General features: G+C 37.4%; 1 protein-coding gene and 2 long non-coding RNA genes across 3 annotated transcripts in view; 1 reads left to right on the top strand and 2 right to left on the bottom strand.

Annotated features, from left to right (window-relative positions):
* LOC127505138 (uncharacterized) overlaps positions 1-21,490 on the bottom strand; it is a 162,748-nt gene that overhangs the window by 9,412 nt on the left and 131,846 nt on the right. The window lies entirely within an intron of this gene.
* LOC127505143 (uncharacterized) lies at positions 116-2,249 on the top strand. Its single transcript, XR_007927580.1, has 2 exons — positions 116-177; positions 837-2,249. It is a non-coding gene; the product is annotated as an uncharacterized LOC127505143 (long non-coding RNA).
* LOC127505151 (uncharacterized) lies at positions 11,321-20,248 on the bottom strand. Its single transcript, XR_007927590.1, has 5 exons — positions 20,098-20,248; positions 13,046-13,375; positions 12,847-12,906; positions 12,396-12,656; positions 11,321-12,270 (listed from the first exon to the last, which is right to left on the bottom strand). It is a non-coding gene; the product is annotated as an uncharacterized LOC127505151 (long non-coding RNA).

The raw sequence follows: 21,490 nt of genomic DNA, 5'->3' as shown, positions 1-21,490 counted from the left end.
GCAAGTACTGCTTACATTTATTCTTTTATCGATGAATATGATGTCCATATTCAGCAAACGGCAACAGCAACTTTTTATTTGGTTACGTGACTTGTAATTGTGTTTTTGTGTTGACTTTCAGAAACGTGAGTCAGCAGCGGATGTTGAAGAAGCCACAGAAACCTCTGCTGTCTGCAAGTATGAAGCCCTTCACCTCTCTCTCAACCTTTCAGGTCTTTTGATGTATCTAATGACATTTTTCATAAAGCAGAGGTGTAAAACTATACTTGAGTAAAAGTACAGATACCTTACATCGAAAATGACTCCACAACAAGTTACAAGTAACCAATTACAATATGACTTGAGTAAAAGTCTTAAAGTATCTGATTTTAACAGTATTTTACTCATGCTGAAGGTAGGCTCAGAGATGCACTAGTCCTGAGAGACATGCCAGTGAAAATAAGAAACAATTGATTTGTAAGATGAGAAATCAAGTTTATTTTCTAAAATCAAAATAAAACTGAACAACTCAATGCTGCAATAAATCAAGGTCGACACAACAACCTTTTAAACGTCAAGTCTCAGTTGAGCTCAAGTGCACAGAAAGGCCATAAGTAAACCAATATCCTTCAAAACGGTCTTGTCAATATAGCGGATAAATAAAACAGTATTAAGTAAAATTAAGCCTTGAGCCTTGGCCCAGAGAAAACACTTGCGCTTCTGGATCATGTTTAGATATGGCTTCTTTTTTGACCTATAGAGTTTTAGCCGGCAACGGCGAATGGCACGGTGGATTGTGTTCACCGACAATGTTTTCTGGAAGTATTCCTGAGCCCATGTTGTGATTTCCATTACAGTAGCATTCCTGTATGTGATGCAGTGCCGTCTAAGGGCCCGAAGATCACGGGCATCCAGTATGGTTTTCCGGCCTTGACCCTTACGCACAGAGATTGTTCCAGATTCTCTGAATCTTTGGATGATATTATGCACTGTAGATGATGATAACTTCAAACTCTTTGCAATTTTTCTCTGAGAAACTCCTTTCTGATATTGCTCCACTATTTTTCGCCGCAGCATTGGGGGAATTGGTGATCCTCTGCCCATCTTGACTTCTGAGAGACACTGCCACTCTGAGAGGCTCTTTTTATACCCAATCATGTTGCCAATTGACCTAATAAGTTGCAAATTGGTCCTCCAGCTGTTCCTTATATGTACATTTAACTTTCCGGCCTCTTATTGCTACCTGTCCCAACTTTTTTGGAATGTGTAGCTCTCATGAAATCCAAAATGAGCCAATATTTGGCATGACATTTCAAAATGTCTCACTTTCAACATTTGATATGCTATCTATATTCTATTGTGAATAAAATATAAGTTTATGAGATTTGTAAATTATTGCATTCCTTTTTTATTCACAATTTGTACAGTGTCCCAACTTTTTTGGAATCAAGTTTGTATAACCCATTTATAATTTAAATATAAGTTTTATTTTTCATGTCGCTAAGTACACATTGCAAAATTTCAGGAGTGACAACTGTATTAAATTGTGGGATTGGATCTGTTTGACAGAGAAAAACCACAGCAATGATGGTCAGATATGTCAAAATAGATCTGTGCATTAAGTCTTGCTGTGTAAGTGCAATAAAACTTCTGCTTGTTCTGTTACCTGTAATGTTTCTTTGATTTTCGTTTTATTACTAACTTTTCTTATTAACTGAACAGTATTTGAAGGCTAAATACCAAAGTTTTCATCTATTTATTTATAGTCATTAAAAGCATTAAAATTAAAAGCTAATTTCTGTGTGTGTGTGGCAAAGTTGGTCCCAAGAACCGTGAAATTTGACTTATTGGTACCGACTGATGAAATTTTGGTACAGTAATAACACTAATTTAGATCATATTCCAATTGAATACAGAAATAATCAGATTTGACTGACAGTGTGAACGTTGCCTTTAAAGCCTGCTGAACTGTCAGATGCGGTTCATTTTTCTTAAGCACACGTACAATTAATATGAACAACAGTACTTTTTCAAACACAAGTGCCACATTGGAGAGTCAGGCTATGATTAGTGTTTCCAGTTATGTGTGCAATATTAATAAATCAGTCAATGGACAGTGTTCACGATCTGTGGATGAGATGAGATACTGTATGAAGCGACATTCATTTCTTTTGCAAGTGCAAAAGATTAAGATTTCTTTGTATTTTTGTATAAGTGGGCACAAATTTGTAAGTGTAAAAATATTTGCATAAATTTGTATCCTAAAATCATTTCTTGTCAATGTCTATCTCTGTCTTTTTCCCCCACTTGTATATTTTCCCACAGCTTTGACTGGTGTTTTCTCATCTGACTGGTTAAATGCACTCATCAGCTTCACTGTCAGAGTAATATCATAAAAGTTAAACAATACACATTAATTTATAGTGTGTACAGTTTAAGATGACATCATATATTCATACAATATAAATTTGTTTACATTTAAAAGTGTACATGCACAAAAACACAGACTTGAAGTAATACAGATTGAATTTATTTCATGAAAATGTGTATTTACACATTCACTACAAGAATTATGTTAACTTGTATGCTGGTATGGATGCTATTAATTTGAATTTTTAATCGTTTCAAGAAGTACAGTTTTTATTATTTATTTTTATTATTTTTATGTTTTAAGAAGTAAGTAAGAAGCAAGTATTGTTGAGACTGCAGGTTTGATGTATCAGATGAACAAATGTTTCTACAGCTCTGATCTTCAAACAGATCAATACATCATGATGTACCTCAGGATGTGCATACTTGCAGTATTTGGCAAAAACAGACCTACTACCAGATATGTAGTTCACATATCAAGAGAGATCACACAGTTAAAGCACACATCTTTTCACTTAATCATCACACGACACAACTCTTGGATACAAGTTGCATGCAAGCAAAACCACTTCCTCATGATCTACAAAAACTGGTGTACAACATGTGTACAATCATGTACAACAAAAACCACAGAACAAGAAATTACATGGACTTGATACACATGCACACATCATTACTTGATTATGCCGGCATTTACCATCTTTTAAACTGTGGTGGTGGTGTGTAATTGTTTTGCCTGTTTCAAATGAGTATGATACTATGTTGTTGTTTTTGGCCAACATTTTGTTCAATCAGTTATTCTTTTAAAGAATGTCACAACACGGTTTAATTTCAGTCAGAATTACATTTATTTCTTGTGAGAATTCCCCCCAAACCTTTCGTTTTGGCTTTTGGCCTTCCAGTCTCATTCTGCACCATCAAACAGACCATGTGGATGGGTTTTTATAGCATTAGCATGCCCCTTATTGGACTGAACCATTGGTAGTTTTGTCTGGGGGAAGGGGGAATAGCAGCTGAATGATTCTTAACTTTTCTGTTCCTTTTTCATTTTTATATGGTGTGTTTAGAGGGGTCATGAACTGATAACCATACTATAAGAATATCCTGTAAGTTTAAGAACTGGAAACTTCCTTGTTATTCCAATAAAAGCTTTTATTGACACCAGACCCATCCAACGACTGATCCTGGAATGTGCCTATCTATGACGTCATAGGTAGGTGAAACCCCGCCTCCACAGAAGAAACCAACGCCTACTTCATCATTGTAACGTTAGCCCCGCCCACTGGCGTGTTAGTGAGATGAGGAGGAGAGAAGAGCGATACAGGACTAAAAATAACATTACCTTTGAAAGGATCCTAATGCTAGGAATATGGTGATTTATGTTCAACAATGTTAATGTCTCAGTTAAGCTTTATTTATTTGTATTCGGTACATTTCACTCTGGATTCTTTGGTAAATCAATCACATTTTGGTACAGGCTTTGCAAACAGACTTTTACGATATGGACTCGACAGTAATGCAACAACATGTAAGTAACTGTGTTCATTCTAATACCTGATCTGATATATAATGATTCATGTACAGTCAGATGTTCTTTGTCTGTGTCAGTAAATCAAACCAGTGACTAAACGCTCAACTTCACGTTGTTTCTCTTAGTAGGATGAAAATAATCTGTTATTATGATCTGTTATCTGGTGATTAAATTATGTAAAGAAAGCGATCAAAGAACGCAATTGCTGGAGCTGTCAATCAAACGGCGCGCGCTGGAACTATCAAACAGTGCGAGTTTATCAGCAACTGAGTTCTATGCCCGTTTTATTCAATGAATCTCTTAGTTATATCGCGTTTGCACTGTTAGTGAAGATGAAAGCATTTGTTAGTGTGCAGAAATTGAGTTGTAATGACGAGATCACTGCTTTCATGCGCTCAACAACATGTTTGTGATCAGCTACAATGTTCATCACTGCAACCTTTCATGCCACGATCTAAATACAATGCTGTAGATCTAAATAAAATCAACACTTTTCACGATTAGTTAACCTTTGAGAGCTGTAATAGTAAAAACGTGCTAAAAGTTTTCGAGAGAGTAATATTTAGTTATTTCATATGCAAAGATGTTAGCCAATCACAGCAGTGGGCGTTTCCACTGAAGTCTCACAGCAGACACGCCCCTTAAAACAGAGCGTTCAAATCAGAGGGCTAAAATCAGGGTAGGAAAAATGCCTTTCGTTTCTAAATTATGACAATTTTTGATGTAAAAAGCATACTAACATTATAAGTGCACCCAAGGAAACATTATAAAACAATAAAACAACACAGTTCATGACCCCTTTAAGCACCCATGGGTTTATACAGATTGTTAGTTGTGTATATGTAATGTTTCATTATTATTTTTTTTTTACTTTTGTGTATAATGTATTGGATTCGAACCTGTGTCAAAAAGCTACTTTCATGTGCCATACTCCCAACGGCCTACGCCATTGAAGTTACATGTAACGCGGTTTTTTAGCATTTAACTAAAAATATTCTATGGCTAAATTACATGCCTAGGTACATCTGTTGGTATCTTAAGCATTAAATTAGGTAAATTCGCTGTTTTGGGTTGACACATGACAACTTACCAGCATAAAAAGATATAAGTTCCCTCTCCTTTCCTTCGCTACACTGCCGCTGAGAGGCCGCCATCTTGTTTGAATTTTTTCTGAACTCTCCAAGCCGATCACGTGATCGGCTGCTAGCATTCTGATTGGAGGATCTCAAAAAATTGCCCACGACTGATCTAAAGTATCCGATAGAAATTTGTTGCTCATTCTCAATGCTCAAACATTGCTCAAAAAGTTGCCCCGTGTATCTTCAACTTTTCAATAGATTAAAGAAGCGTGTAGCTGCAGCCTGTGGTGGAGGTCCAAACTAGTCTCGCATAGACTGACAGCAGAAGTTCTGGACTCTATCGCAGCTTTCATTGGCCAAGGACCACCCAAGAGGACGTTTGACTGACGTGTAACGCAACCAATCACAGTTCGTTTTGTTTCACGTCATGTTTAGGGGAGTGAAAATGTAAAGTCGATGTCCCTTCAAAAATTAGACCGGCGTGCATCTATAAATTATTAATTTTAAGAATGTTGTGCAAGTTTACTGCAACAATGGAGCCACGAACTTCACATACTTTTGAAAATCCAGCATTTAGTTGATCCTGGTAAGCGCTTGTAAACATGACTGCGTTCTTCTTCCACAAGGGGGTTTGGCTTCACTGCATTTGTTTCCACGCAGAACGCGACACACGCGTCTCCCGGACATCCTGTAGAATTCAACCAACCAGATGACGACTTCACAACTCCTGAAGTGTTTCCAGATAAGTGTGCCATATGCATCAGACGTTCAGCCAGCGGTCTGTGGGCATGACGTCTGAGGCTGAGACTACGGCCCACATCCAAGTGTGACGTCAGAAGCCAGATTTTATTGTTCATGTCAATCACAGTATTATACTGACTACACCAAACACTGATCCCTAAACCAACCCGTAACCTTAACAAATGAAATTAGCTGGAAATTAGCTGGATTTCTGGTGAAGTGGTTTGGAGGAAAAGTCGCGCTTATCCTCATTAACTTTTAACATCGAAAAGACTTAACCCTGACCCAATTCTTTATCATTTACTTATTATATTTGTCTTTTTTTGACAGACCACACTGAAAGCCACCTAAAACCTAACTTTACACCTGAAACACACTCAAAACCTACCCTTATGCCTGAAACACACCTAAAACCTACCTGAAACACTCAAAACCTACCATTACACTTAAAAGTGTGTAATGATAGGTGGCTACCATTACACTTTGTTTTTCATCATTCTCTACTTGTATTATCTCTTCCTTGATAACTGTACATTGTAAAGCGTCCTTGAGCCCTGGAAAGGCGCTATATAAATCAAACTTATTATTATTATTATTAGAAGGCCTTTCAAACGGAAACCTACATACAACAAATAGGGGTTTCCAGGGCGGCACAGGGATGAGGAGTCACCATAGATATATCATCTACCCAATAAACAGGAGAAAAGTAATATTAAAATATTTGGGCCATATTTGCCATGTTACATGTAGGCCACTTAAGGCTCACATACATTTTGTCCAGGCCATATGAAGGCCTGCAGTCTTGCATCATTGCATGAAGTGACCCACATCCGTTTAATATCTGGGCCAATACCTACCGCAATAAAAACAGGAAAAGGATGTCTGGGGCATGAGACGAAGGGCAGTACGGCAGCGACCGCTACAGCAGAGCTCTACGACACTTACACAAGGAGCTCTCCACCACTGTCGTCTTTCTCAGCATTTAAGCGTTCCCACTCCTCAGAATAATCTCCCGCAGCTGAGCCCAGTTATTGATTGCAGGTCAGAGATGAACAAATGCTTCTACAGCTCAATCAGATCAATGCATCATGATTTATGTTAGGATATGCATACTTCAAGTATTTACAAAAGAAGGGGAAATAATTGTTTAGAATCTGGTTATATGGCAAAAGTCAAAAGAGGACATGTCTTCATATAGGCACTGTATGACTGCATTTGTGTCTCAGGAAAACCACAGTTTATCTTGTGGTTATCAGGATTGTTTCACATCTCTGTGTTTGCCATAGTGAAGGACTGCTTAAGAACAGCTGTTGCGTGTGTACAAAACCACATTCTCAAGACAAACACACTAAGCACTTGACCTGTAATAACCTGTAGGCCTAATGCAATAGTAGCTAGCCTACAACAAATGCTTACCACATGTAACTGGTCCGTTTTCTGCGTTGAGTTTTGAAGCATTGTGGAGACAGACACGGGACAGCAAGCAGCAGTTTCGCTGATCTTTTACTGATATGAAAACAACAGAAAAGCAGCCTCTATGAGTGACTCATGCTCTCTTCCATGCAATCACAATGCCCAGAGGAAGAGGAGGGGACAGGAAATTATGTTGGCTCATGATGATATCACCACAAGGGGAAAAGCACTCACATTTCAATTAGGCAGTTATATCAAGTGTATGTAAACAAACAATTTTGTATGAATTCTAATAAACAATATATGTATTTAACAGGAAGCTTTCTGTACATGTTACACACACATCAAATGAGCAAAGCTAATTATAACAGGATTATCACATGTACAGTGTCACAAGAATTTACCATTAGATGCCATATATGGTTTTTAAGGGTGAGCAAAAACACTCCGTTTTTGTGTGTGGCCCTTTAAATGCAAATGAGCTGCTGATCCCAAGAAGAGGGCGGAGCTTCAAGAGCTCCTGTTTTAGCACACAGCCTCAGCAGCGCCGATTACCTCATGCAGACTCACTGAAAATGTCAGAAACTGTTCAGACTTTTATGTTCAAACCGAAGTTGGACAATGATGGAGAGACTCGAGAAGAAGTGACAACATGTAGAATGCAACAGGACGTTTCTGAATGGTTAGTTGATTAATTTATGTAGCTGATGTGGAGTTATCTTAAAGGGTTAGTTCACCCAAAAATGAAAATAATGTCATTAATTACTCACCCTCATGCCGTTTCACACCCGTAAGACCTTCTTTAATCGTCGGAACACAAATTGAGATATTTTTGTTGAAATCCGATGGCTCCGTGAGGCCTACATAGGGAGCAATGACATTTCCTCTCTCAAGATCTATAAAGGTACTAAAAACATATTTAAATCAGTTCATGTGAGTACAGTGGTTCAATATTAATATTATAAAGCGACGAGAATATTTTTGGTGCGCCAAAAAGAACAAAATAATGACTCATTTAGTGATGGCCGATTTCAAAACACTGCTTCTGGAAGCTTCGGAGCGTTATGAATCAGCGTGTCGAATCATGATTCGGATCGTGTGTCAAACTGCTGAAATCACGTGACTTTGGCGCTTCGAACCGCTTATTCGACACGCTGATTCATTATACTCCACTATGCTTTTATTTGAATAACTGGGATAATCAACGTCCCTGCAATGTCTTCCTCTGGCGGTGTGCTTTTTCAGACACCATAACTAACTCCCCTGACTGCTTTGTCAGACATAACAGTGGATTCGGCGTTATGACTAGTTAGATCACCTGTCAATCAAACTCCCTGCGACAGGTCAATTGTTAAATATTAGGGTTTTTATTAGGCTTTTTAATAGTTGTCTTTATTTGTTGTCTTGTCAGTCAGTTGTAACCTCAGTTGAACCTATGTAGTTTTTGTCAACTCTGTCAAAACATCAACTGAACTACATGATATTATGATTTACCTATGGTTATATATGTTTAATATTAAAAAGGAGGGTAGAGAATTAATGAATTTAGGAAGTGGAGTGATCATAATTACCCTAACCCAGAAAAAAAAAAAAAAAATTAGAGAATGTATTTTTTCACTTGGCTCCTTTAATGAAGACCATTATTACAGGCTAATTGAAGACTTTACACTGTTGTTGGATGGATCAAATAAAATATGCTTTTTAATGCATCTGATGGAGTTGACACAAATCAAGTTGAAGTGAATAAATGTACATTTTTAGAAAAAAGAAAAACATTTTTCTTAAAAACCTGTTCCCTAACATGGTTCATTAGCTGACTCTCAAACTGTACAAGTGGACCAACTTTCATGCATTTTCACATATCACACAAGAGGAAACAACTTGTTTTGGTAGTCAACATTTCCACAAGGTTCCTGGCCAGAAAATGAAAGAGCTCTGTTTTTTTTTGGTCTACTCTCAGGACGCCTTTCCAGTTTTTTGGTAACTTGTTTTTTCCATCCACCCTTCTTCTTGTCCGCTTTCCCTGCTTCTGTCCGTCTTGGTGTTAGTATAGTAACAGTTCATGGAGAGGAAGGGCTGTTCTGAGAGGTATCAACTGAAAATAAATGCTTCCCCCTTGTGGACACTAATGTAATAGACAACTCTGGTCCCAGAGAGTGATTGTAAATTAAGAGTACATGAAATATGCTTGAACATTTTTTCTGCATCTTCTCAGATACTGCAAATTCATTTTAATCCTTCTCACAATGTCACTGAGTTTACCATTAATATTCACCTGAACAGTTTATGATGTTGTATATCATTGTAATCCTTGACCATAAAAACATAGTAGACACCTTTTCTGTGTTATCATGTTTGATTTAGGAGAGGAGATACAAAACAGGCCTATGTAGCCTAATTTGGTTATGGCAGAAAATTAAAATGGCTTTTTTGCAATGGCTTCATTTCTGAAATGGTTCAGGTCTTCAGGCCTCGTTCTTATCTGCCAAGGTGGTAACATCAAAATACCTAAATAAACTGATCAGCAATTTAGACTTAGTTGTATTCGCTAAGAAATATTAAAATCTCATTTGACACTTTTTCCCATAAATTTTCCCATTTTCTTACTTTATTACACCCACTGACTATTCCTGTGTTGTCTGTAAAAGCACACCATCAGAGGAAGATTACTGATTAAAAGGTTAACTTCTCATGGCTCCCCCTTGTGGAATAATAGAACATTACAGTAAATAGGAAGACAGTTTTCAAACAAGAGTGTATGAGAAAAAAGTTTTATATGTTGTTGATTTGATAGATGTATTCAATATAATTCATTCATGGAGAAATTTGCGATAAAACGTTCCTTTAGTGAATTTAATAGTGTGTGTAAAGTAATCCATCTTTCATTAAAACAATTAATACAAAACACTCTTATATTCAAGGCTATTTGTTAAATTGTCTGGACAAAAAGTGGAAATGTATTCAAATGTAAATTATTTTATGACTTCAATACACCATCAAAAGTTAATTTTTTTGAAGGCATCTTCAAACAATTATGAAAAATAACACTATTTCAAGGATACAACTTGAAGAAAACGCTAAGATCTGCACATTTCCTTTTCTACTTTGTCAGTGATGCACTGAGACAGACAATTGTATTTACACTGCAATAAATAAGTAGGCCGATCTGTTTCCACTAAAAATAGACTATAAACATCCTAAAAGATATGTTCAGCTTATCAGCAAAACTGCACAAATTTGATTTGAATTTATGCAGTTTTGAATTTATGCAATTGAATGAATCAACTGAAGTATTTATAATTTTGTTTTTTATGGATATTTTGACATATTTATTCTAAAACATAACAAGGATATTGGATGTTTTTATCAATGTAATGTGTAGGGCACAAATGGTATTTATAGTCGTATCTAATATTTCTAATGTCTTGAACCTTTGACGATGTTAACCATGGTGTCACGTGGATGGGAATATGCATGGAAATGATATTCAGATGAGGTTATGCATAGTAAAACTAGGCGTTGTAAGCTCCATATATGGTGATTTTGGGGAGGAGACGGGTGGAGATGCACATATGCACAATCTTCCGCTGACCGGGATTTATAAAGGGATTTTTGCTCAGGTTCTGGTGTTCATGGTTTTATAAATCTGAACATTTTTGTGCATACACGGAATCTAGCCTTTTGTGTGTATGTACACTTTTAGGATGAAATCTACAGAAAGTTTTATAAATAAGGCCCCAGGACTCTTATCACACATGTGAAGTTTGGGGCAGATCGGACATTGTACACCTGAGTTACAACAGCTTCCTGTTTAATGGCGACTTTGTTGGTCAGCCACAGACACGCCCTTCAGCGAAAACTCAAGATCTTCACAATTTCACAAAGGCCTTTAGATTAGACTGACCAAAAATGATGTTGATCTGATTAAATCTCTATGAGTTAATCTCAGTGTAAAACATGTCATTTCCTGTTGCCAGCAGGTGGCGCTATGACTGTAACTGAATATAGCCAAGTAGATATCTTCAGGCCAGGACTGCGTTCAGCCCTGACAAAACGTTGCAAAACGTTTTTTAAACGGAAACGGTGGTGCGTTGAACACCCTGTTCTGATGACGCAAGAGATGCAACTATGGCAGCTGAGAAAGCCATAATCCCTAACCCTTCTTTATGAAGAATTTTGGAGCCTGATGAAATTGGTATAAATACGTGTTTAATGCTGAAAAATATGTTACAGTCGCTGCCCTTGCCATCCAGGATAAGAGTCTAAAATAGGATAAAAACACAGTTGTAAAAGACATTACTTGGACCCATTGTGCGAGCTGTCTCTTTAATACCGCGTGGTTTATATACATCTTGCCGCTGATTGGGCTGATATTTATGACACACCCACCAAACAAGAGAAAACGTATCTCAAACCCGTTGCACACCATTTCCAGGAAACACGTCGTTCAACCCGGAAACTGTAGCAAAACGTTGCGCACCGGTTTGAGCTTGAACGTGCGCCTCGATTCAAGCAGCGTTCTTGACAATCTTTTATCTGAATAATGAAATTGAGGAAACTTTAATAGACATTTAATTAATAAAACATTGACAAGGGTAAAAACTTTTAACTTCAAACCATACTTGATTAAAAAAAAGCTGGGATCTTCGTGCTGTCTGCTAATGCTATTTTAATAGCGCTTTTACTCTGAAACACTAAACAAAATTAGGCTATTAAAGTTTTAGTCAAAACTTTAATACATGATTAATGATTATAACAGTCAAACCGCCAAACATACAAATTAAAAATTCATACTCACACATAAATATATTTAGGTTAGTATACATAAAAGTTTGTGTGCATTTTATGTAACCTGCAAAGCATACTGGTCACACTTAGCCTACTACATATCATTTTAGCAGACAGGCTACCTTTATCCAAAGTAATAAATGAGGTGCTTTACACCTCAACTCTTTACCCTGCAAACCTCCTTCAATGTAAAAGTTACACCCTGCAAACTCTCATGAAAGTATCATCATCACACAGAAGCAGCAGCTCTTCTCTGAGATGAGGAGATCCTCACATGTTCAACCACAAAGAAAACAGTGGCGATTCCCACCAGACCAGACAGAACCAGTCGAATCAGAGACTCAGTGACGCCACAGTGATCCAGACAATCTGAAAGAGAAGAGACTTATTTATAAACATCTTCTGTCTCATTAAATGTCTTTGTGGAAAAACAGAAGCCGCACAAAGGTAATTGTGGCAAGAAGGTTGTTTTGTGTTAAATGTAGTTCTCGTACCTTTACATCGTTGGCAGATCTCTTTCATATGAAGACTGACGCTCTTGTTGCTCACTGGATTTGCAGCCGTGCAGCTGTAGATCTCTGAATCATTATAATGAAGCTCTAATGGTAAACTGAGTTTGATGCTGAGATCAGGATTGCTGGTCTGATTCACCATTTCACTCCCTTTATACCACGAGATGAACACGTCTCGATCATTTCTCACAGAGCAGAGCACAGAGCAGAAATCTTCTACTGCTTGTGGCTGCTTCAAAGTACCTGGTAGAGATTTGTTTTGTATAAGTTACATTTCAATGTTAAAGTTCAGGAGGTCTTTATTCTCAGTATTTATGGCTTTAATGACTCCTAAATAAGCTCCTGCCCCTTTTGCCCAACAATGATTTAGAGGTCAGGATAAGGACCCTACAGAACAAGATAGCAACTGAATAAACTGACTTAAAAGACTCACCTGAAGATTGGTGCGCAGTAACCAATGAGTTGCACTCAATAGCAGGTACTGAGACAGGTGCTTTAGGACAAGAGGAAATATACATCTTTTAATGAGCCCATTTTCCAGAAACCATGAGATTTATTCATTAAGTAACTTCCATTATCTACAACACTATGGTAATAATGTAATGTATAAATGTGCAGCAGCTGTAACTTACCATATACATTAACTTTGAACTTCTTCTCAGAGATGGATAACATGATGGTGAATGATACTTCATAAAGTCCAGAATCACTGGTACTGATATTCCAAATGGTCAATGATCCACTCTCTTGATCAAGATGCAATCTGCCAGTAAGTCTCTCTTCAAAACTGGTAAAAACCTTTCCATTATTTATCTGTGCTATACGGGTGGTTTGGCTGTCACTTTTAAAAAGCCATGTTGTCTCAGAGTCTCTGTTCAGTTGAGCTCCTGTATGTAGAGTCAGAACGCCTCCCTCCTTCAAGGTCTTTACCTCTTCCTGATTACCATTCACGAAATCTGAAACTAGATAAATATGCATTAAATATAGGTTGTATGTTGAATAATTGTGTTTGAAATCATTCATTTCTCATTCTTTAGAAGTCAAGTCAAATAGAATTGTTAGATGAAGCACTTCTGACAACTCTCTGCTGCAGAAATGCAGATATTCCCAGTTGAAATGGTAAGTAATTTGAAAAATGCTAATAGGTTAACTGTAAGTTCCCACACTATATACAGGGGGGAAAACACATTTCATGTGTTTTTTTGTTTTGTTTTTTTTTTAACAGTAAAATACTGTTAAATGTAGTTTCTAAAAGTTATGCACATTTGGGTTTTATGTTACATTTTCTTTTGTTTAAAGTGCCCCTATTATGCCTTTTTTAAGGTTCCTAATATTGTTTTGGGAGTCTCCTACAACAGGTTTACATGCATGCAAGGTCAAAAAACACTTTTGTTTTTTCATAATATACATTTAATTTCACCTCAGTTCTCAATGTTTTGTAAACAATTTGTTTGAAGCAGTTCAAAGAATCAGTCTCTCTAAACCCTCCTTTCTGTGAGCCTACACTGCTCTGATTGGTCAGATGGCTCAATCCTTTGTGATTGGTCTACTGCACGCACCCGTTGTGATAACTGAATGACAGCTGTCAATTCGCAAGACATTGTATTCAATGTATGGACAGAAAAGATAGCATTGATTTTATCGCATCAATTTGAACCAGAGGCCGACGATGAAACGTCAGAAGTACTCAATCAACCAGAAACTGATTCGCAATCACGACTGGAGTAGGACGATTCTCTATGGTAAGTGTCACCTTAGTTTGCATTATTTAAAAGACGTGATAGCAGCATTACTGTTATACTTTATGTAGGTGCACCTGTGGGAACTGTATCAGAATGCCAAGCGAAGCTGAAAACCTCTAACATAAGAAACATTTAGGCAAGATGCGTACACAGACTTTTCAATCATAATTAATAACAAAGTAAAAATGGCTATATCATTGTTTGACATTACAATGAGTGTTTACTGTTTACAGAGAGAATACTTCAACTAGTTAGCGTGGACTAGCATCTTAACATCCTATTACAATACAGATAGAGCTCCACTCTACTGTAATAATAACGCAGAGGAAAAAAACAGTTTGTAAACTCCCATGTTAGCCGAGCACAAACATGAATAGCTGATAATGCATTACACTTTGTAAACAAAAGTCGTGCACCATCCTTGATCATTACTCCAAGTAATAAGACAGACAAGCATAAATCAACACATTTTTAGACAATATTGGACACACATCTGAATAGCAGAACTACAGTAACGCGAGTTAGCCGGTTAGCAGGAGACATACAGACTAGGGTGTACGTCACACAACATAACACACAAAACTATGAATTTTGAACGATCGCTAGAAAATATAAAGATCAATTATTAATCATACTTACAGGCTGAGATTCAGAGGAGCAAGCTGGTCCAAATAAACTGGACATTGATCCATATTTTAAGACAAAGCGATTTGTGAATCCTGCGTTAAACTCCCCGAGGTTTGAGAAGCAGTCGTCAGTAAAATGACAGGAACACAACAAAAGACCACTGCTGTGGTATTGTTGAAAAAATAAATTTTCCCTGGAGTCTGCGCACGCAATAAGTGGATGGGCAATATGCTAATGTTTTGTTCTGACGTCACAACGAAACAGCCTGGGATTCATTTTACAAATGACTCATTTAATTGACTCAGATTTGACTCTTACTTTTGAGAGACAATAACTTTATATACATTTTTTATATAAAAATCCATAATGGGGCACTTTAATTAATGTTTATTGCATTATTTTAGTGTCATGTTTGTTACTGTAACATAGTCAATGAAGGGAAGAGGAGAGGCTGGATCCAAATGCAAGCAGCATTTTAATAAAACAAGAGGTAACAAGAAACAAGGCAAAACATACACTACATCCTTGCAGAGACAATGACTGACAAAGACTGATTGAAAGACAAGCTTATAGGCCAGGTTAACAATGATGCACAGCTGGATATTATCATTGATGATGAGTCTAGGCAAAGGATTATGGGGGATGAAGTCCATGACTGACTGGCAATGGTCTGGGGTGGAGTGCCCACTGGTGACCATCAAGGGCCAGGAGAGAGGTGGAGCAGAGGCGGAACAGGGGGAGGGATGGAGGGCCAGGCCCGTGAAGTGTGGGAAGAGGGCCTGGAGACTGAGGTAGAGCAGGAAGCCAGGGCAGGGCAGGCTTGATAGACAGCCAAGGCGGAGCAGGCTGAGCAGGTGGCCAGGGCGGAGCAGACTCTGGAGCGGGCTCATGGGCTGGAGCCGACACACTGGACCCTGGTCGGGGACTGGAGCTGACGCTGGACCCTGGACGGGGACTGGAGCCATCTCTGGACCCTGGACTGGGACTGGAGCCATCTCTGGACTCTGGCATGGTGGCCATCTTGGCCGAAGTCTCAGGTGTGGCCGCCATCCTGGCTGAAGACTCTCTTTTATAGTAACAGCCTGGTGAATTTCTTTCACGGGAACAGACTCGGGAAATTCTCTCTCAGGAACAGACTCGAAAATTTGTCTCTCAGGAACAGACTCAGGAAATTCTCTCTCAGGAACAGACTCAGGCATGGCGGCCATCTTGGCTGAGGGTTCAGGCGTGGCGGCCATGACGGGACGAGACTGGGGAATTTCTCTCAATAGAACCGATGCCGTGATGGTTAAGCTGTGGCCTCTCTGGGTCAGGATCTTCATGAGGTAGTCAGTCAGGTCGTGGCTAGTCTCGCGTAGCCAGACCTTCAGACTGATGGCAGAAGGTCTGGACTCTATCACAGCTTTCATTGGACATGGACTGCCCAAGAGGATATTTGACTGACATGTAAAGCAACCAATCACAGTTCGTTTTGTTTCGTGTCATGTTTACAGGCGTGAAAATGTAAAGTCAATGTGCCTGCAACAACAGACCGGCGTGCATCTATAAATTATTCATTCAAGAGCATTGTGCATGATTACTGCAACAATGGAGCCACGAACTTCACATACTTTTGAAAATCCGGTGTTTAGTTGATCCTGGTAAGCGCTTGGAAACACGACGGCATTCTTCTTCCACGAGGGGGTTTAGCGCTGCAGTATTTGTTTCCAGGTGGACCGTTAAAGAAGGCGACACGTGTCTCCCGGACATCCTGTAGAATTCAACTAACCACATGACGACTTCGAAACTCCTGAAGTGTTTCCAGTTAAGTGTTCCATATGCATCAGACATTTAGCCAACGGTCCGTGGGTGTGACGTCTGAGGCTGAGACTAGGTCACAGCCAGCCAAATCCAGATTTACTGCTGCTAGATCCATTTATGGCCAGTCGTTCTGTAACATAGTCAATGCAGGGAAGAGGAAAGACTGGATCCAAATGCAAGCAGTATTTTATGACTCTGTGCACCTTCTGTACTAGTGTAATTCAGCTTTTGGAAAGTCTACTTGTGATTAACTTCTTCATAATTCTTCATGTGGCTTCCTCTTTTACCACCATTATGGTTGTCAGTATGTTAAAGGTACAAAATAGATTTCAGTAGCAGTGTGCGTTGTTGGATTTGCCGGTTTAAAATTGTCATGTTTACATTTTTAATGTATTTTTATAAAATTGGCAGAATAATCAGCTGCTTTACAGTGTGTATTTGAAACTGTACAGGTGCTGGTCATATAATTAGAATATCATCAAAAAGTTCATTTTTTTATTATAAATTATTTTTAAAAATGAAACTTTCATATATTCTAGATTCCCTACATGTAAAGTAAAACATTTCAAAAGTTTTTTTTTTTTAATTTTGATGATTAGAGCGTACAGCTCATGAAAGTCCAAAATCCAGTATTTCAAAATATTAGAATATTTCCTAAAATCAATAAAAAAATGGATTTGCAAAACAGAAAAGTTAAAGTTCTTTAAAGTATGTTCTTTTGTGCACTCAATACTTGATCGGCAGGACATATTACAGCAAATGACTTGCTCCTAGCACAAATTACTGCATCAGTGAAGTGTGGCATGGAAGTGATCAGCCTGTGGCACTGCTGAGGCACTATTGAGCCTTCAGATCATCTGTATATTGTTGGATCAACTGTTTCTCATCTTTCTCTTGAAAATATCCCATAGATTCAGGTCAGGCATATTGGCTGGCCAATAAAGCACAGTAATATCATGGTCAGCAAACCACTTGGAAGTGGTTTTTGCACTGTGGGCAGGTGCTAAAGTTCTGCTGGAAAAGGAAATCAGCATCTCCATAAAGCTTGTCAGCAGATGGAAGTATAAAGTGCTTCAAAATCTCCTGGAAGATGGCTGCATTGACTTTGCACTTGATAAAACACAATGGACCAACACCAGCAGACGTCACGCCCCCCCCAAATCATTATTGACTTCAGAAACTTCACACTAGACTTCAAGCAGCTTGGATTCTGTGCCTCTCCAGTCTTCCTTCAGACTCTGGGACCATGATTTCAACATGAAATGCAAAATTTACTTTTATCTGAAAAGAGGACTTTCGACCACTGTTCACTGTCCAGTTCTTTTTCTCCTTAGCCCAGGTAAGATGCTTCTGACGTTGTCTCTGGTTCAGAAGTGGCTTGGTAGTCCTTTTCCTGAAGATGTCTGAGTGTGGTGACTCTTGATGCGCTGACTCCGGCTTCATTCTACTCATTGTGAAGCTCTCCCAAGTGTTTGAATCGGCTTTACTTGACAGTATTCTCAAGCTTGCGGTCATCCCTGTTGCTTGTGCACCTTTGCCTACCCAATTTCTTCCTTCCAGTCAACTTTGCATTTAATATGCTTTGATACATCACTCTGTAAACAGCCACCCCATTCAGTAATGACCTTCTGTGACTTACTATCTTTGTGGAGGGTGTCAATGATTGTCTCCTGGACCATTGCCAAGTCAGCAGTCTTCCCCATTAGTGTGGTTTCAAAGAACAAAAGATACCCGGATTTTATACTGTAGGGATGGTCATTTAATGAAACTCAAATGTAAATATTCTAATATTTTGAGATACTGGATTTTGGACTTTCATTAGCTGTACGCTCTAATCAACAAATTTACAAAAAAAATTTTTTGAAATGCTTTACTTTACATGTAGGGAATCTAGAATATATGAAAGTTTCATTTTTTAAAATAATTTACAATAAAAAAATGAACTTTTTCACGATATTCTAATTATATGACCAGCACCTGTATATGTATGAGGATACATCTGTTTATTTGTACTTAAATGCTTTCATTTTATTTGTATCAGTGTGCAGAAAAGCGAGCCAAAACCACAAATTCTCACCTGTTCTCAAGTTGTCATTATACATCATAATATATACTGTAATTTAACAATTCCCCTCTCTCAAGATTGCATTCTCAGATTTGATATATATTATGTGGATGAAATTTTGAGTTTCTGTTTAATTTCCATATGATTTTACTTATATGCTTATGGTTAAATGATTTTGTTTTTCTCAGAAGTGCTTAAATATTCATTCTTTGGGTGACAGGCGGAAAACACTGAAGTGGTAAACATGTTCCTAATATGGTAAAAGGACAGAGGCTTCAGCCTTGGAGGTCAGAGATATAAAAGTGAAGGGAAGCTTCCATTCTTTGTCTTACACTCTGCGGCTACTTGTGTTTCTGTATGACTGTCTGACCTTTCTTGCAAGAAATAAAACTTTCGAAAGACAATTGGACGTGTTTGTCTCTTATGCAATAAGAGTCCTGTTGATTTTTGCCACAACAATTACATTACACAATTAGCATACACTTTTATCCAAAGTAGCATTCAAATGAGGATCACTAACTATTTGTCATAAACTATAATATCCTACTAATAGTTATAAGTCAAATTTCTAAGACAGTAAGAACTACATTATCGCCACATCACTGCTTCATGACTTGCTAGGGGGAAAAAAAATTATGTATTAACTTTAAAGTATATGAGCAAACAATCCAGATGCAATTTCCAAACACACACATACACACAGAATAGATAGGCACATTATGTGTACTTTAAGGGTTGACAGTTTTTTAGTGATTTTATTTGGTCTACTTCTGTCTACTTCTGATTTCACTTCCTTGATTGTTTTCATTGTAGGTGAGATGTCCTCTGAACCACACAGGAAATATTCATCACTGCTGCCCCTGCTCAGATCATAACCCCTTCCGTTAAAATGATGCATACATACTTTTTTTTTCTTCACTTTTGTTTCCATGGAACACCAAGAAGAACCTAAGACTTCAGCCATTTGAATATAAAATTTTTCGCAACAGCGTAGCCTACTCAAAATAATATTTACTTTACACCTTGTGGATCAATGGTACTGAACATATCACACGCTAACCTTCATGATTAAGGGAGCATTTCTATGTTTACACTATGAAACTGTGGAACTGTGAACAGCAAGTTCTATTAAACACATTTACTGTAAAAATTGTTTGTCAAGGATATTTCACATGGCCAAAAGTGAAAGAAAAAACATAAAGGTCATAAAGGAACCAAACATATTAGCAGTAATATGTATATATATATATATATATATATATATATATATATATATATATATATATAGCAATTCTATATTTCCAGAATAGAAGACTACAAAAAATAAGTGCAAAGACCAGCTACTGAATGTGTTTTGGCAAGAGAGCAAACACAGACCACAATGAATTAAAATCTAATGAAAGAAAACAACAACAACAACAAAAATAATATGAAGTTTTAGATATCTTACCTTTAACACTGATGAAAAACACAATGAAAACCCACATCCTGATGAATATTCATCAGTTTGTGCCTCCTGTTGATGTCTCATCTGGAGCTCACTCGAGCAGTGTGAACATGTGACTTCTTCTCAGTGAAAATATTCAGTTACATCAGGAAGTGATCAAGAAATCAGTTTCACCAGCTTGCACCAAAAGAATATTTATTCGAAATCATGACATCTGCCATTTACAAAAGTCACCTAAAAGTAAAAGAGTCTCCAGGGTTCCCTCACATTAGACAAATTAATTTTCACTTTTGGTTTTTGTTTATAACTAATATTTTAGAACTAGAAAACTGCATTTTCCCTCTGGAAATTATGACTTAAGTTGTTATCTATTTCCATAACTTGTAGCATGCCTATGCTATCATCAGACAAGGAGGTAACATCTAATTTAGATTTAGCTCTATTCTTAAAGAAATAATATATCTTTTGATACTTCCGCCCATAAATTGTAGATAAATCACATGACGCCTCGAAAATTTGCCAGTTGTGCATGATGATTCAGAGTTTGCGTCAACTGAAATCCATGTCCAGGTGCCCAGTGTGACGGTATCAAATTTTCATGTTGCGATTAATTGCTGAAGCTTTTATCACGGTATACGGTTTTATCACGATATTGAAATAAGTTGCAAAAAAAAGTGTTGTCATAGTATAACAGGTTTAAGAACTCTTTTTGTAATAACAAAAAGAACTCTGAATGTTTAAATACAACAATACAATACACAAAAAAATATATAAAGTAAAATTTTAGTGCAAAATAATTAGGCTATAAAGAACAACAGGTCAACAATAAGGTCTCATTATTTAATGCATTAACTAAGATTGAGCAATAGCTACATTTGTTACAGAAAGTATTATTTTTTGTTAATGTTAGTCAAGAAATACAACTGATCAATTTTAGTTTTATCTCAGGTCCATTAAATAAGTTATTTTGATTTTAGTAATGTTATTAAACAGTAAGAAATTAACATTAACTAAGAATAATTAATGCTTTATAAGTATTTTTCATTGTCAGTTTGGTAATAATGAAATAACATGTTAACTAATGAAGCCTTATGTCTCAAAGTTTTACTGAACAATAACAAATAATCAGAACATTTCTAATCATTAGGGCATGTTGTAGTCCATTTATTAAAACATAAAAATGTTTAAGTTTGAAAATAAATAGCCTATTAAGTCTTTAAGTATTAAGTATTTGGTGCTGTGATGAACAACATTGAGATTACAAAAAAATGAATGGCTGTTTGAAGCATTTTAAAAACTTCACTAGCGCAGTTGCTTTGTTTGCGGGGTTTCCGGCATGCATAGGCATGCAGGGCCTGAGCACTGATGGTGTGAGGACCCTATTGTAATTGCTCAG

This window comes from Ctenopharyngodon idella, chromosome 22 (genome assembly GCF_019924925.1).
Source record: "Ctenopharyngodon idella isolate HZGC_01 chromosome 22, HZGC01, whole genome shotgun sequence".
Lineage (NCBI taxonomy): Eukaryota > Metazoa > Chordata > Actinopteri > Cypriniformes > Xenocyprididae > Ctenopharyngodon > Ctenopharyngodon idella.
Note: the sequence above shows the minus strand (reverse complement) of the source record. Positions and strands in the feature narration are given on the sequence as shown.